Here is a 9,962-nt window from a genome sequence, read left to right as displayed (position 1 = left end):
AAATATTGTATAATTTCAAAAAATTAGCCGGGCGCCTGTAATCGCAGCTGCTCGGGAGGCTGAGGCGGGAGAATGGCGTGAACCCGGGAGGCGGAGCTTGCAGTGAGCCAAGACTGCGCCACTGCACTCCAGCCTGGGTGACAGAGCAAGACTCCCTCTCAAAAAAGAAAATAATAAAATAAAAAATGTATATATTGTGTAATTTACTTGTATAATTCTATGTGAATAATGCTTATGTAATAGGATTATTTTGTAAAGCTTTCTGTTTAAATATTTTAAATTTGCATATCACAACCCTGTGGTAGTATGAAATGTTACAGGTTTTTTTTCTTTTTTCTTTTTATTTTTTTGTATTATTATTATACTTTAAGTTCTAGGGTACATGTGCACAACGTGCAGGTTTGTTACATAGGTATACATGTACCATGTTGGTTTGCCGCACCCATCAACTCGTCCTTTACATTAGGTATTTCTCCCAATGCTATCCCTCCCCCAGCCCCTGACCTGAAATGTTACTGTAACTTTATTTTTATTTATTTATTTATTTATTTTGAGACGGAGTCTCGCTCTGTGTCCCAGGCTGGAGTGCAGTGGCGCGACCTCGGCTCACTGCAAGCTCTCCTTCCCGGGTTCACTCCATTCTCCTGCCTCAGCCTCCTACTTAGCTGGGACTACAGGCGCAGGCTGCCACGACCGGCTAATTTTTTTGTATTTTTAGTAGAGTCGGGGTTTCACCGTGTTAGCCAGGATGGTCTCCATCTCCTGACCTTGTGATCCGCCCACCTCGGCCTCCCAAAGTGCTGGGATTACAGGCGTTGAGCCACCGCGCGCCCGGCCTAATTTCCAATTATGTTATGCATGATAACGTTTTTTGTTTGATGAACAGATATGAGCAAAGCACGTTAATCCCGGTGTCTTCTCTCAGTGTAGGTGTTTGCGATTCTCGAGTGGCTGTGCATATGAACACATGTGTGATTTCTCAGTGTACTGTACTGTGATTTGTTTTTATTGCTTGTTTTGCTTCTCCTCAATGTCTGTAACCCTTAGTAGGCTCTGACCTAGTCAGGCCAGAAGAAGCATAAGGATCTTTTGTGGCTTTGTGCTGGGTGAGGGCTGGCCCTAAACATCTGCCTAATCCTTTCAATGGGCCCAGGAAAGGCCAGACTGGCATCATGTCCACAGCATCTCTTAATATCATTGGTTGTCATCCAGACACCTCAATTTGTGCTGCAGAGGAAATAAGTTCCTTCTCATGGATCATCATGATGGACATTGAAACCTCAGAGTGTAGAGCTAACATCTGTTCATCATCGTGGATGTTAAAGAATTGGGTAACATGCCTAGTGGTAAGCCTTGGATGGGCCATGAGAGTATACTCTAAAAAGCATGCAGTATTGTGCCCCTCTCACAACCAACACACACATGACCTGTCCCCCAGCACCCCAAAATTTAAGAGTGGATTGCAAATCTTTTGGAGACCGTGGCCCTGGTACAGGTAGAAAAACCTGTTCTGTTATTCCTGGGCCCACAATAAACCCAGAAATGATGTTTTGAGTTACTGTGATTTAAACTCCCTCTCTTCTTAAATGGAACAGCTCATTGGGGCTTTCTGGATCTGTTTCCATTTTCTTTGAAAGTAAATGGTGAGTTTGCATTGTGATGCAGAGGCAGGCATTCTGTGAGATACAAGCTCCAGAAGGATTCTCCTCAGTGTGTCAGTGTTGGGATGCACACTTCCTAAATAAATCATCATTGTCTCCATCCTCTCCATTAATAGCACTTTTTCAGTGTGACATGGAAAAGCAGGAGGATGGCATACACCCCACTGAAGGATGTAGGCGGAGGCAGATCTCTCAACTGGGCATATTTTTTTAAAAGTTGCTTCTGTACTGCTCTTCTTTTGCTTTAAGGTGTGGGCTCCCTCAACCTCTTAGCCAGAGACCAGCAAATGTCAGGGAAGCACCCAGTGTCTGGCTCCCATTCCAAATCAACACAAGCATCTTGTTACAGACAAGAAGTCAGAGGAAAGGGCAGGGTCCCTGCAGGACAGAAGCCTAAGCTACTATGAGGCGCTCACGACTAGCAGCTCCTGTTACTCTCTCTTAAATTATGTGGGAAATCTTAATGCAAGGGCAATAGGCCCCCAGGGATACCTGCAGCGTAGTGACCTCAGACCCTGATACTCACCATGAAACTCTAAAATATTGACTGGAAGCCACTTGTGGCTGCTGGCTGTGTGTGTGACTCTGCCGGGGACACTGGCAGCCCCCCTGTAGCTATCTTGATGCCTCTCTGTCACCCACATTGTCTGCCTACTTAACACCCGGCTCTGCTCAGAAAACTTATATCTTGTGTCAAGGAGACAGGATGCAAAATTCTGAAGTCAATTTCCTTCTGGCTCCTGGCATGCCCTCACTCCTTTTCTGAGCCCAGCTTGTATTTTGCCAGAGCCTGTGTGGTCCCCTGATTTCTGCACAGTGTAGAACTTTCTCCAATAGTCACATTGGCAAAAGGAGAACTTGGGGGCTGGCAGGTAATTAGAATTTCTCTCTCTCTCTCTTTCAGTAGTTTCATTTTGAATGTCTTATTTGTTCATGTGGATGTTTTAATTTAAAAAATTCTTTCTGATACTTTAAATTTTGTATCATAAGAATGTTTCCCTCTACAGTATTTGTCATACCAATTTATAACCACAGAAATGCAGGAATTTTATTTCTATTGGAAACATTACTATTGGGGGGAACCCCACCCCTAATATTTATCATAGGTTCTTTTCTATTTCCTAGGCATCTCAGCTGGTTTGAGAAATAAAGGGAAAGAGCACAAGAGAGAGAAATTTAAAGCTGGGTGTCCAGGGGAGACATCATATGTTAGCAGGTTCCATGATGCTCCCCCAGCCGTAAAACCAGCAAGTTTTTATTAACGATTTTCGAAAGGGGAGGGAGTGCACGAATAGGGTGTGGGTCACAGAGATCACATACTTCACAAGGTAATAAAATATCACAAAGCAAATGGAGGCAGGGCGAGATCACAGGACCACCGGATGGGGCAAAATTAAAATTGCTAATGAAGCTTCGGGTGTGCATTGTCATTGAAAACATCTTATCAGGAGACAGAGTTTGAGAGCAGACAACCTGTCTGACCAAAATTTATCAGGCGGGAATTTTCTTGTCCTAATAAGCCTGGGAGCGCTACAGGAGACTACCTTAAGGGGGCCGTCTATAGACCTACCCTTAGGGTGCATCCCTCTTTCTCAGGGATATTCCTTGCTGAGAGAAAGAATTCAGTGATATTTCTCCTATTTGCCTTTGAAAGAAGAGAAATATGGCTCTGTTCCATCCGGCTCACCAGCGGTCAGACTCCCAGGCCATCTCCCTTGTTCCCTGAACATCGCTGTTATCCTGTTCTTTTTTCAAGATGCCCAGATTTCATATTGTTCAAACACACATGCTCTACAAACAATTTGTGCAGTTAACACAATCATCACAGGGTCCTGAGGCGACATATATCCTCCTCAGCTTACAAAGAAGATGATGTGATTAAGAGATTAAAGACAGGCATAGAAAATCACAAGGGTATTGATTGGGGAAGTGATAAGTGTCCATGAAATCTTCACAATTTATGTTCAGAGATTGCACTAAAGAGAGGTACAAGAAATTATAAAAGTATTAATTTGGGGAACTAATAAATGTCCATGAAATCTTCACAATTTATATTCCTCTGCCGTGGCTTCAGCCAGTCCCTCCATTCGGGATCCCTGACTTCCCGAAACACATTACTACAGCTATGTTTTACTTTTGAACAGAATTCTTACTTGTATAGGGTGCTTACTAATGTTAAATAGTTTGGAGTATATAACATTTACATTAAGGACTCATGGTAGAAAAAGGGTAAAGAGTTTAAAGGAAATAAATATTCAAACTGGGTCTTATTGCCAATTTTGGTGTAAATTAGTTTGTGTCATTTCAATTACAAAGATAAAAGTATGCCATATAATTTATGTAAAATTTGTTTTTGTAATGTACATAATGGTTATCAAGTCTTTTGACAGAAGAATATTTTCAAAGAATATACATGTGATGAATCCATAATGTCTGAAACTTTGCTGAGATATGAGTGGGGCACACTTCATTGTAAATTACAGCGAGGAAAAAATTAACAGTGGTAAGAGAGTGAGAGTGAGTGGATATTCACACAATTGTGAAATGTTTACTAGTTACCTTTTGTGATGTAGTGTGGTTCTCATTTTAAACCTTGGAAGGTGAAAATGTACAAACTATAAATATTAATGTTCAAACACTGACAGAAATTCTAATATGAATTTTAAATATATATATATTGTATTTTATTAATTATGAACTGGGTTATTTTATTATTCATTCTAATGAATATTTTAAGTGATGGTTTAATTTAATTGACATACAGTTGCCATTAAAAGGTTAACTCTCTCATAAAAACATTTTTTCTATTTTAACATTCTTTGCCTCTCATTTCTTCCTTTCTTGCGCAACAAAGAGTCTTTACTTTCAAATTATTTTTAGTACAACAAGTAATAACATGAATTCTATCAAAAAGCAATTTTGATTAAGAGAAACTAACAGCAGCCCAGGCAATTACAGCAGTAGTCACTGTTCTAAGCCTTGGAAGGAATGGACTCCTTAGGGCTGGCTGCTGCTTCACACAGGTTACAAATAACTATTTACCACTTTTTCATTGACCTTCAAGAAAGCATTAGAGGAAAACTATTTAATCCCTTCCTTTCTTCAAAGGTTGTTTTTTTGTTGTTGTTTTACTAGATCTAAAAAAGAAAAACTCAACATTGCTATATGTTACTTGAGCCAAAAGGCATAGGAAAACAGACAGCACATAACCATTAAATTCCTAAGAAACATGAAGTAAAAGGATGACACATTTAGTTCTATGTCTGCACAAGAAACTGGATTTGCTGCTCTCCATAAAGTGAAGGGACCAACTATACAACATACAGAAATAATTAAATGCCTTCTTGTTAGAATAGAACTAGGGCTTTGCTAAAGTTTCTTATTCCATGAGGGCAGCTAAAATGCCAGTCCACAGAACAGGCGTTTGTCCTCCTATCTATTTATGCCGTAGTTTTCATGGATTTCTGGCTGGTTGTCGCAGACAAAGGCCAAGAAGTTATCCATGCCCTCTTCCCTGTTCTGCTGAAAGTAGGTCTGGAGGATGGTCGTTTTATCCTGGGTCTCCTCCACTTCTGTGCTGCAGCTGCCTTGGGATCCCAGTGCCACAGCTTCCTTGGCCTTGAACTCTTTCTCCCTCTGCAGGTGGCACTATTCAATTTCAGCCCGAACTGCCACTTTGGCCTGCTTCAGCCTCTGGTTCTTTTGGCTGCAGGCCTCTGACACCTTCTTAACGGCCTGCTTCTCAACCTGCATTAGCTGCTGGATCCCTTGCAACTGACTGGCCACGACAGTGGTGATTCTGAGACCAAGGTGAGTGGCCTAAATCAGTTCAAAGGACCCTGGGGTCAACTGACCCACCCAACCACAGTCTGCACCTGCGCCCTGCCACCTCTCATTTCTTAAAGTAAGTCAAACACCACACAGCAGAAATTTTAGAAGGTATAGCACAAAGTGAGCACATTAAGTATTTTTAAAATCTTTAAAATATGTCTTATAAGTAATCTTACACAGTGTTACCTATTCATATGTTACATCTTAACAGATGTATTTGGACAATCAGATTTCCCTCAGATTAAAGATGGTGTTGGTATTTTTTCAAGAAGTTATTTTGAAGCTGTTAGGGAAGTTTCTATAGTGTGGAACAATTCTTCTTTATAAAGTGATATTTTACCTATGTTATTAAAATATCAAATCAGAAACTAGATCAAGCTCTGGAAAACATTTCATTTACTTTTATACTATTTATATCTGATGCCTACTATAAATTATTTGCTGTGTCTGTGCAGATACTCTTAACTCATAAAAATAGATATTTATGAATATACTTTAAAACCTAGATTACCTTTGTACACTAACATTTATTTTAATAAAAGAAATTGGTAAGAACAATATGTTACATGTTGGCAAATCTAAAAGTGCTCAGTTTGACTCTCCATCATAATGCTCACAGAATTTACTCGTGTGCTCACTAGACACAATTTCTATAAGGAGAAAGTCTGTTTTATTCACCAACATATAGCCAACACCTGACACAGGAATACATGGCACAGAGCAGGTATTCAATAAATATTTGTCAATAATTGAATAAATATTTTCTCCAGCAAGTCAAAAAAAAGTGACCTTAAATAAATGGAACCAGAATAGCAACTGTTTCATTACACAACAAAAGGAGCTTTTTGCAAACATTCTAGGATTACTTATCGTAAGTAGGTGAAGAGTGCAACAAAAGTAATTTCCTCCAAAAATAAATAAATTTGCATTATGGGAAAAAAAGAAAAACAGTGACACTTTGTTCTACAAGCCTAGTAAGTGATATTTACAATATAAACTAATTTTAAACCACCGGAACGCTAAGTAAGGCAATTCCAAAACTATTGTTTCACAAATTTACTACAGAACGCATTCTCTTTCTGACAATACTCCTAACCTTAGATGAATATACTTTTTAACAACGTTACTGAACTCATAATATAAAATGTCTAATCAATTTATCATTTTTATCCTTGAATCTATGTTAGAGAGTTTTAGAAATAGAAGAAACCTATTAGATTCAAGTCATTTTTAAAAATTGTCTGACTTAAAACAGCTATTACATAATTAATACATTTGGAACAGCATTGATTGTTTTCAGATATATGTATTTCACATAGCATTGTTGAAATTAACCAGAACTAAAGTCTAATGAAAACATTCATCTATAATTTTTAAATGATTAACATTTTGAAATGAAAAAAGGCATAAAACATTATTGTGTTCTTAAATTAGAGACTTCTTAGCACATATAAAACTTACCTATTTCAGCTGGGCGCGGTGGCTCACACCTGTACTCCCAGCACTTTGGGAGGCCGAGGTGGGCAGATCATGAGGTCGTAAGATCGAGACCACCCTGGCTAACACGGTGAAACCCCGTCTCTACTAAAAATACAAAAAAAAAAAAAGAAAAATTAACCGGGCATGGTGACAGGCGCCTGTAGTCCCAGCTACTCTAGAGGCTGAGGCAGGAGAATGGTGTGAACCCGGGAGGCAGAGCTTGCAGTGAGCCGAGATCGTGCCACTGCACTCCAGCCTGGGCGACAGAGCAAGACTCCATCTCCGGGGGGGAGGGGGTGGAATAAAAATAAAACGTACCTATTTCAATTAGGGCAATATCAAGATTTACAACATTCTCCATCATCATCAACATATTTCAAAATCTCCATTTTTAGGTACTTAAAAAAATGCACTAATGAAATGATGTGTTTTGTCTGACAATTCCACAAAGTTAGGAGTAAAGGGAAGGAAAAAGCACTTTTACAGTTAAATTTGAAGTCCTAAACAATTCATCATTTATTTAAGACTGCCTCTCTAAATTAAAAATGTATCAGCACTTTCAGTTACCAATTCTATACAATACAGAAATTTCACAAGTATCAATTTTTACTCTTTTTTTGAGACAGAGTCTCACTCTGTCGCCAGATTGGAGTGCAATAGCATAATCTTGACCCTCTGCCTCCCAGGTTCAAGCAATTCTCCTGCCTCAGCCTCCCGAGTAGCTGAGATCACAAGCACATGCCACCACGCCCTGCTAATTTTTTGTATTTTTAGCAGAGATGAGGATTCACCATGTTAGCCAGGAAGGTCTTGATCTCCTAACCTCGTGATCCACCCACCTCGGCCTCCCAAAGTGCTGGGAGCCACCACACCCAGCTACAGGTATCGATTTTAATCAGTTGAGTCCATTAATTTTCTTATACAGTGAACATCTTTTTTTTTTTTTGTCAGGTTCCCATGGAAGGATAATGTAAATCTCACTTTCCCCGTCACCTTCGAGCCCAGAGGCAACCTGTCTCAACGATAACCAAAAAATGTAGTAAATGACTGATCTGTTTTTATTTTATTTTATTTTATTTTATTTTATTTTATTTGAGGCAGAGTTTTACTCTGTCACCCAGGTGGGAGTTTAGTGGTATGACTTTGGCTTACCAAGGTCTCAACTCCCTGAATTCAACTGATCCTCACACCTCAGCTTCCCAAGTAGCTGGGACCACAGGCACATACCACCATATCTGGTTAAGATGAGGTATCACCATGTTCCCCAGGTTGGTCTCAAACTCCTGGGCTCAAGCTATCCTCCCACCTTGGCCTCCCAAAGTGCTCAGATTATAGGCGTGAGCCATCACACCTGGCACTGGTAGTCTGTTTCTGCAGTAAAACTTTTTTTCCACTAATCAAAATTTGCCATCTGAAGACATCGTTACTGTTCTGGAAGCATAGTGCCAAGATCATCTTTATTAATCATCACTGAAGCAATGGCTCCAACATTTGGCTCAAAAGACGTTCCCCCATTCACCATACAGGTGTCCCAACAATGAGAATAAACACAAATCTCTCAGGAGAAACAATGCTCATAGGTGCTTGAGAAAACTCTTTTGGTTCTTGAATACAGGAAAGTATTTTTGGGTTTTTGGACTGTAGAGCAGTGATTTGTTATATCTATTTGCTATTTTTTCTATCAATTCTCAGTTCAATGCAAGACTCCAATGTCCTTGTCATTTTCCAATATTTTAAACATGCTCCAAAGCCAGACCTTCAACCCTGTTAATATTGAATGGCCAGCCTTTGTTCCTGTTCCAGTTTACAAATTGAGCCCTCAACTCTTCTATTTTTTCCATGGATCATCATAAGCTGAAATCTGATAGTGGGAAGCCAGTCCTTTAGAGTGGGTCTATTTCTTAAGTTTTCCATTGCCACAGTCCCAGTATAGGACATTCTGGATGGATGTTTCCCAATAAGACTTCAGGTAGTGCTCTCACTGGCAAATGCCAGAGTCCTGAAGCCTCAGTTCTTTCGCCATGAATTCTTCTATGTCAAGTGCTCTACTCTGTTAATTCAAATTTAGTTGCTGTTCATAAAGTCCCTCAGGACTGGGGTTTATTCCAATCCATTTAGGGTATAAATTGATTTGCTGTCTCCATACTGAACTCACTACTATATACCTTTGGTAAGGCTTCTGGGAAGGAATGTGTATATTGAACATGTCAACATAAGTGACTCTCAGATAGTTCTGGATCAGAGTTTACCTCATAACTGATTTAAGTTTGTCCAAGACTTTACTCACAGCAGAAGCATTGTACCATCACCTCCTGCAGCTATGACAGCATCTGCCCCTGAGAGAACCTCTTCCTCATAGTCTCTCATCTCTAGGCGAACCTCAACTCCCACAATATGGCTGACATTTTTGCTGTGAACATGATGTGGTTCAATAAGTTCACTATAGCTACAGAGCAACTGCTTGAAGTTCTTCTCCAGGAGCTCCCCTTAATGGTACTACTGCTGCTAGAACTCCTACTGGGTGGTTTTGGCCACCTTCCACCTGTGAGGGGTGGAAACCATCATTGGAATGGTGGCCACAGTCTGCCAGCTCACATGGCTTTATCTGCCCCAGATGCCAATGGCCACCACAGTCACCACTGGGCCATGCCGGGGGAACTCCAGTGACTGGGTTTCACAGTGTCACTGCCAGACTACCTGCATGTGAGGATGGCTGACAAGCAGGAAGCCTTGGTAAGGTCATCCTTGGCCCAGCCAAGTCCCCAGGCTCAGGCTCCCGCCTCTGCTCCCCTCTTCCACCCCAAGGAGTGTTGGCCACGGATACTGCCCCAACCTGTAACATCACACCACCCAAGAAGGCAGAGGTTAGGTGCAGGGACATCAGTGGTCCATGCCATGAAGGAAACTTCTAATGAATTTGTAGTAAAATCTCTTATCTTCTAGGTAGAATATGTGACATTCTTAAATTAAACAAATGAATCTTCATTTCCT

At 40.4% G+C, this 9,962-nt stretch overlaps 1 pseudogene; it reads right to left on the bottom strand.

The window, feature by feature from the left end:
• Positions 1 to 5,028: 5,028 nt before the first annotated feature.
• LOC126960696 (V-type proton ATPase subunit G 1-like) lies at positions 5,029 to 9,338 on the bottom strand (annotated as a pseudogene).
• Positions 9,339 to 9,962: the final 624 nt, after the last annotated feature.

This window comes from Macaca thibetana, chromosome 8 (genome assembly GCF_024542745.1).
Source record: "Macaca thibetana thibetana isolate TM-01 chromosome 8, ASM2454274v1, whole genome shotgun sequence".
NCBI classification, from domain to species: domain Eukaryota; kingdom Metazoa; phylum Chordata; class Mammalia; order Primates; family Cercopithecidae; genus Macaca; species Macaca thibetana.
Note: the sequence above shows the minus strand (reverse complement) of the source record. Positions and strands in the feature narration are given on the sequence as shown.